This window comes from Panulirus ornatus, chromosome 33 (genome assembly GCF_036320965.1).
Source record: "Panulirus ornatus isolate Po-2019 chromosome 33, ASM3632096v1, whole genome shotgun sequence".
Taxonomy (NCBI): Eukaryota; Metazoa; Arthropoda; class Malacostraca; order Decapoda; family Palinuridae; genus Panulirus; species Panulirus ornatus.
The window spans coordinates 4,293,420-4,300,730 of NC_092256.1; the positions used below are offsets into that span (position 1 = coordinate 4,293,420).

The 7,311-nt window shown below is 41.7% G+C and overlaps 1 protein-coding gene across 1 annotated transcript in view; it reads left to right on the plus strand.

Moving 5' to 3' along the window:
• The first annotated feature begins 344 nt into the window (after window positions 1-344).
• Window positions 345-7,311, plus strand: part of LOC139759415 (cytochrome P450 2J3-like) — a 150,468-nt gene continuing 143,501 nt past the window's right edge. The window contains 1 exon segment of the mRNA XM_071681507.1: window positions 345-483. The gene's annotated coding sequence lies outside the window, so the exon portion shown is untranslated.

The following is a 7,311-nucleotide window of genomic DNA, read 5'->3' on the forward strand; positions in this document are numbered from 1 at the left end:
TTATACAAAGATCTTGATTTAAAATCCATGATAGAAAACATTGATATCGCCTTGATAGTAAAAAGAAAATTGAACGTTTAAGATGTAAATGATATTTTTCAATACAATTTTATCATGAGGTTTTCTACTAAATTTACTGTTACAGAGAAGTCACTTTGATGCCATAGGTTTGAATTGGTCTTAAACTGTGATTGTTAGAATTTCATCTTTCAATAATTTGTCACACAAGAACACTATGAAACAGTGAAAGAAAATATAAGAGTGAATTACACTGCAGAGTCAGAATGAAGTCTGCAAGAGATGTGACCTTTGTGGACTTGAGATAAGCAATCACATTGCTCAAGCAGCTATTGCCCTGTCACACAGTACGTTATCAGAAGTAGCAGTAAGCACTTGAATGCTTGTTTCTGGCAGTTATTGAAGACAAATAACTGTTCTTACCTCACCAGTAAACAAGAGAGAACTTCCCACCTGAGACAAACAGTGAGTATGGTAACAGTGGCATTCGTCATGTATAATGTTGAAGGAATACTGGAAGGAAGGTCAGGGAAAAAGTATCATGCATGTGCGTCATGATGATGAAAGTATGACCGATGTTAGGTGGTGTATACTTGCATCATTCCTTCTGTGGTAAAATTGTGAGGGATAGGAAGGGAACCAATCCCTCAGTGACACAGAAAACACTGTTCTGGACATTTCAGAAATGAAGGTGATCATATCATCGTAGATGATATGATATGATTTTTATAACATACGTTATGTTTCCCCAAACTTTAAGTGTCCCGTCCATGACGAGGTGAAGAATGGCGGTGTATTATATAGCAATATCAGGAAGCTTGTCCACTCTGTCTGGGTTAAGATACTGATAGCTGGAGAGTCAACAGTTTTTCAGGGTTTACATCTCACACCGAAGTTATTTGCTCGTTGTCTCTAACTAACATGGATGGGGAGATGAATGACATGACGGGGAATCCTATCTAGAAATCCATTATGTGCAATATCATAAAACTCTCAAGCATTCCACACTTACGATGTAAAGGTTACACACACACACACACACACACACACACACACACACACACACGTCTTATTATTATCTATTTATATATTTTTCATACCTAATCGCCGTCTCCCGCGTTAGCGAGGTAGCGCAAGAAACAGACGAGGAATGGCCCAACCCACCTACATACACATGCATATACATAACGCCCATACACGCACATATACATACATATACATTTCGACGTATACATACATACACATACACGGACGTTACATATTCATACTTGCTACGTTCATCCATTCCGTCGCCACCCCGCCACACATGAAATAGCATCCCCCCTGGCTATGGAGGTGGAAAGGATGGCGTGAATGATACTTTGAGCGATCGGGGCCTGAGCGTACAGGAGGGTGAAAGGCATGCAAGAAATAGAGTGGATTGGAGCGATGTGGTATACCGGGGTCGACGTGCTGTCAATGGATTGCACCAGGGTTCATAAAACGTCTGGGGTAAACCATGGAAAGATTTGCGGGGCCTGGATGTGGATAGGGAGCTGTGATTTCGGTGCATTACACATGACAGCTAGAGACTGAGTATAAACGAATGTGTTTTTTTTTTTTTGTCTGTTTTCCTGGCGCTACCTCGCTGAAGCAGGGGGTAGCGATGCTGTTTCCTGTGGGGTGAGGTAGTGCCAGAATGGATGAAGGCAAGCACGTATGAATATGTACATGTGTATATATGATATGTCTGTGTATATGTATGAATATGTATGTATATGTTGATATGTATATGTATAAGTATGTACGTGTATGTGCGTGTATGGGCGTTTATGTGTATATTTGTATGTACATAAAAGCCGATGGGAAGTTCTTCGTCTTTTTTTCTGGCGCTACTTCGCTGATGCGGGAAATGGCGATCAAGTATAATAGATGAAAATAATCAACAACACAGTCACCCCCTTTTTTTTTTATAAATTCAACTGCAATACCATCCAAACCGGCCGCCTTAACGGATTTCATCTTCCACAAAGCTGTCACTACCATTTCTCTCTTCACCAAATCATTCTCCCTGATCCTCTCACTTCGCACACCACCCAGACCAAAACACCCTATATCTGCCACATTCAACAAACCTTCGAAATACTCACTCCATCTCTTTCTCACTCCATCTCCTTCTCACTCCATCAAACATTGTCAACAAACTTCAAAATACTCACTGCATCAAACACAGTCAACAAACTTCAAAATACTCACTCAATCTACTTCTCACTTCATTACTACTTGTTATTACCACCCCACTTGCTCCCTTCACCGATATTCCCATTTGTTCTCTTGTCTTACGTACGTTATTTACCTCCTTCCAAAACATCTTTTTGTCCTCCCTAAAATTTAATGATACTCTCTCACCCTAACTCATTTGCCCTCTTTTTCAACTCTTGCACCTTTCTGTTGACCTTATGCCGCTTTCTTTTGAACATCTGTCATTTGCACTACTTCCCTGCAAATATCGTCCGAACGCCTCTCTTTTCTCTTTCATTAACAATCTTTCTTCTTCATCCCACCACTCACTACGCTTTCTAATCTGTACACCTCCCACCTTTCTCATGCCACATGCATCTTTTGCGCAAGCCATCACCGCATCCCTAAATAGATACCATTCGTTAACCACTCCCATCACGTCATTTGCTCTCACCTTTTTCCATTCTACACTTAATCTCTCCTGGTACTTCCTCAAGTCTCATTTCCAAGCTCACTTACTCTCACCACTCTCTTCACCCCAACATTCTCTCTTCTTTTCTGAAAACCCATACAAATCTTCACCTTCGCCTCCACAGGATAATGATCAGACATCCATCCAGTTGCACCTCTCAGCACATTTACATCAAAAAGTCTCTCTTTCGCGCGCCTATCAATTAACACGTAATCCAATAACGCTCTCTGGCCATTTCTCCTACTTACATACGTATACTTGTCTATATCTCTCTTTTTAAACCAGGTATTCCCAATCACCAGTCCTTTTTCAGCACATAAATCTAAAAGCTCTTCACCATTTCCATTTACAACACTGAACACCCCATGTATACCAATTATTCCCTCAACTGCCACATTACTCACCTTTGCATTCAAATCACCCATGACTATAACCCGGTCTCGTGCATCAAAACCACTAACACACTCATTCAACTGCTCCCAAAACACTTGCCTCTCATGATCTTTCTTCTCATGCCTAGGTGCATATGCACCAATAATCACCCATCTCTCTCCATCAACTTTCAGTTTTACCCATATCAATCTAGATTTTACTTTCTTACACTCTATCACATACTCCCACAACTCCTGTTTCAGGAGTAGTGCTACTTCTTCCCTTGCTCTTGTCCTCTCACTAACCCCTGACTTTACTCCCAAGACATTCCCAAACCACTCTTCCCCTTTACCCTTGAGCTTCGTTTCACTCAGAGCCAAAACATCCAGGTTTCTTTCCACAAACATACTACCTATCTCTTCTTTTTTCTCATCTTGGTTACATCCACATACATTTAGACACCCCAATCTGAGCCTTCGGGGAGGATGAGCACTCCCCGCGTGACTCCTTCTTCTGTTTCCCCTTTTAGAAAGTTAGAATACAAGGAGGGGAGGGTTTCTAGCCCTCCGCTCCCGTCCCCTTTAGTCGCCTTCTATGACACGCGAGGAATGCGTGGGAAGTATTGTTTCTCCCCTATCCCCAGGGATATATATATATATATATATATATATATATATATATATATATATATATATATATATATATATATATATATATATATATAGATATAGATATAAATATAAATATATATATATATATATATATATATATATATATATATATATATATATATATATATATATATATATATATATTTATTTATTTATTTTGCTTAGTCGCTGTCTCCCGCGTTTGCAAGGTAGCGCAAGGAAACAGACGAAAGAAATGGCCCAACCCACCCCCATACACAATGTATACACACACACGTCCACACACGCAAATATACATACCTATACATACACAGACACATACATATATACCCATGTACACAATTCACACTGTCTGCCCCCATTCACTCCCATCGCCACCTCGCCACACATGGAATACCTTCCCCTCCCCCCTCATGTGTTCGAGGTAGCACTAGGAAAAGACAACAGAGGCCACATTCGTTCTCACTCAGTCTCTAGCTGCCACGCAATAATGCCCGAAACCACAGCTCCCTTTCCACATCCAGGCCCCACACAACTTTCCATTGTTTACCCCAGACGCTTCACATGCCCTGATTCAATCCACTGACAGCACGTCAACCCGGGTATACCACATCGATCCAATTCACTCTATTTTTTGCCCGCCTTTCACCCTCCTGCATGTTCAGGCCCCGATCACTCAAAATCTTTTTCACTCCATCTTTCCACCCTCAATTTGGTCCCGCTTCTCCTCGTTCCCTCCACCTCCGACACATATATCCTCTTGGTCAATCTTTCCTCACTCATTCTCTCCATGTGCCCAAACCATTTCAAAACACCCTCTTCTGCTCTCTCAACCACGCTCTTTTTATTTCCACACATCTCTCTTACCCTTACATTACTTACTCGATCAAACCACCTCACACCACACATTATCCTCGAACATCTCATTTCCAGCACATCCACCCTCCTGCGCACAACTCTATCCATAGCCCACGCCTCGCAACCATACAACATTGTTGGAACCACTATTCCTTCAAATATACCCATTTTTGCTTTCCGAGATAATGTTCTCGACTTCCACACATTCTTCAAGGCTCCCAGGATTTTCGCTCCCTCCCCCACCCTATGATTCACTTCTGCTTCCATGGTTCCATCCGCTGCCAGATCCACTCCCAGATATCTAAAACACTTTACTTCCTCCAGTTTTTCTCCATTCAAACTTACCTCCCAATTGACTTGACCCTCAACCCTAATGTACCTAATAACCTTGCTCTTATTCACATTTACTCTAACTTTCTTCTTTCACACACTTTACCAAACTCAGTCACCAGCTTCTGCAGTTTCTCACATGAATCAGCCACCAGCGCTGTATCATCAGCGAACAACAACTGACTCACTTCCCAAGCTCTCTCATCCACAACAGACTTCATACTTGCCCCTTTTTCCAAAACTCTTGCATTCACCTCCCTAACAACCCCATCCATAAACAAATTAAACAACCATGGAGACATCGCACACCCCTGCCGCAAACCTACATTCACTGAGAACCAATCACTTTCCTCTCTTCCTACACGTACACATGCCTTATATCCTCGATAAAAACTTTTCACTGCTTCTAACAACTTGCCTCCCACACCATATATTCTTAATACCTTCCACAGAGCATCTCTATCAACTCTATCATATGCCTTCTCCAGATCCATAAATGCTACATACAAATCCATTTGCTTTTCTAAGTATTTCTCACATACATTCTTCAAAGCAAACACCTGATCCACACATCCTCTACCACTTCTGAAACCACACTGCTCTTCCCCAATCTGATGCTCTGTACATGCGTTCACCCTCTCAATCAATACCCTCCCATATAATTTACCAGGAATACTCAACAAACTTATACCTCTGTAGTTTGAGCACTCACTCTTATCCCCTTTGCCTTTGTACAATGGCACTATGCATGCATTCCGCCAATCCTCAGGCACCTCACCATGAGTCATACATACATTAAATAACCTTACCAACCAGTCAACAATACAGTCACCCCCTTTTTGATAGATTCCACTGCAATACCATCCAAACCTGCTGCCTTGCCGGCTTTCATCTTCCACAAAGCTTTTACTACCTCTTCTCTGTTTACCAAATCATTTTCCCTAACCCTCTCACTTTGCACACCACCTCGACCAAAACACCCTATAACTGCCACTCTATCATCAAACACATTCAACAAACCTTCAAAATACTCACTCCATCTCCTTCTCACATCACCACTACTTGTTATCACCTCCCCATTTGCGCCCTTCACTGAAGTTCCCATTTGCTCCCTTGTCTTACGCACTTTATTTACCTCCTTCCAGAACATCTTTTTATTCTCCCTAAAATTTAATGATACTCTCTCACCCCAACTCTCATTTGCCCTCTTTTTCACCTCTTGCACCTTTCTCTTGACCTGTATATATATATATATATATATATATATATATATATATATATATATATATATATATATATATATATATATATATATATATATGCATATATATATGCTTGCCTCATCCATTGCTGTCGCTATTCCACCCCACAGGAAGCAGCATCGTTACCCACTATTTCACCGAAACCACAGTTCTCTATCCACATGTAAGCTCCACAGACCTTTCCATGGTTTACCCCAGACGCTTCATATGCACTGGTTCAGTCCATTGACAGCACGTCGACCCCGATATTCCACATCGTTCCAATTCACTCTATTCCTTGCATGCCTTTCACCCTCCTGTATGTTCAGGCCCCGATCGCTCAAAATCTTTATCATTCCTTCCTTCCACCTCCAATTTGGTCTCCCGCTTCTCCTCGTTCCCTCCATCTCTGGCCTTTTCAATCCTTCTTCACTCATTCTCTTCATATATCCAAACTATATTATCCCTGGGGATAGGGGAAAAAGAATGCTACCCATATATTCCGAGCTTGTTGTAGAAGGCGGCTACATGGGGCGGGTGGTGGTTGAGGGGATGGGGGGGCAGGCTGGCACTAGAAATCCTCCCCTTCTTGTTTTTCAACGTCTAAAAGCGGAAATAGAAGAAGTCAACCGGGGAGTGCTCATCATCTTCGAAGGCTCAGACTGGGGTATCTGAATGTGTGTGGATGTAACGAAGATGAGAAGAATGGAGAGACAGGTAGTATGTTTGAGTAAAGAAACCTGGATGATCTGGCTCTGAGTGAAACGAAGCTCAAGGGTAAAGGGGAAGAATGGTTTGGAAAAGTCTTGGGAGTAAAGTCAAGGGTTGGTGAGGGGACAAGCGCTAAGGAAGGAGTTACATGAGTTTACGTGAGATGCATGAGAAAGTCAGACAACAGGAGGCCTGATTGGCCCACGACAGGGTTGTTTGAAAAGAAAAGAAAAATGATTTAACGAAAAAAGAACAAAAACGTAATTCCGCTCAGTACTTTTTTAAGCTATCACCGACTCCCCGCCATCTGCACATTAGCTTCCTAGTGCCCTCGTTACCGCTGTCGTTTCTACGTTTATTTCTGGCATTTTTTTTCAAAGTTTACCTGAATTTGTAAAATATTTGTCTAAACGACTTATGAAGGTATTCATAGTTTAAG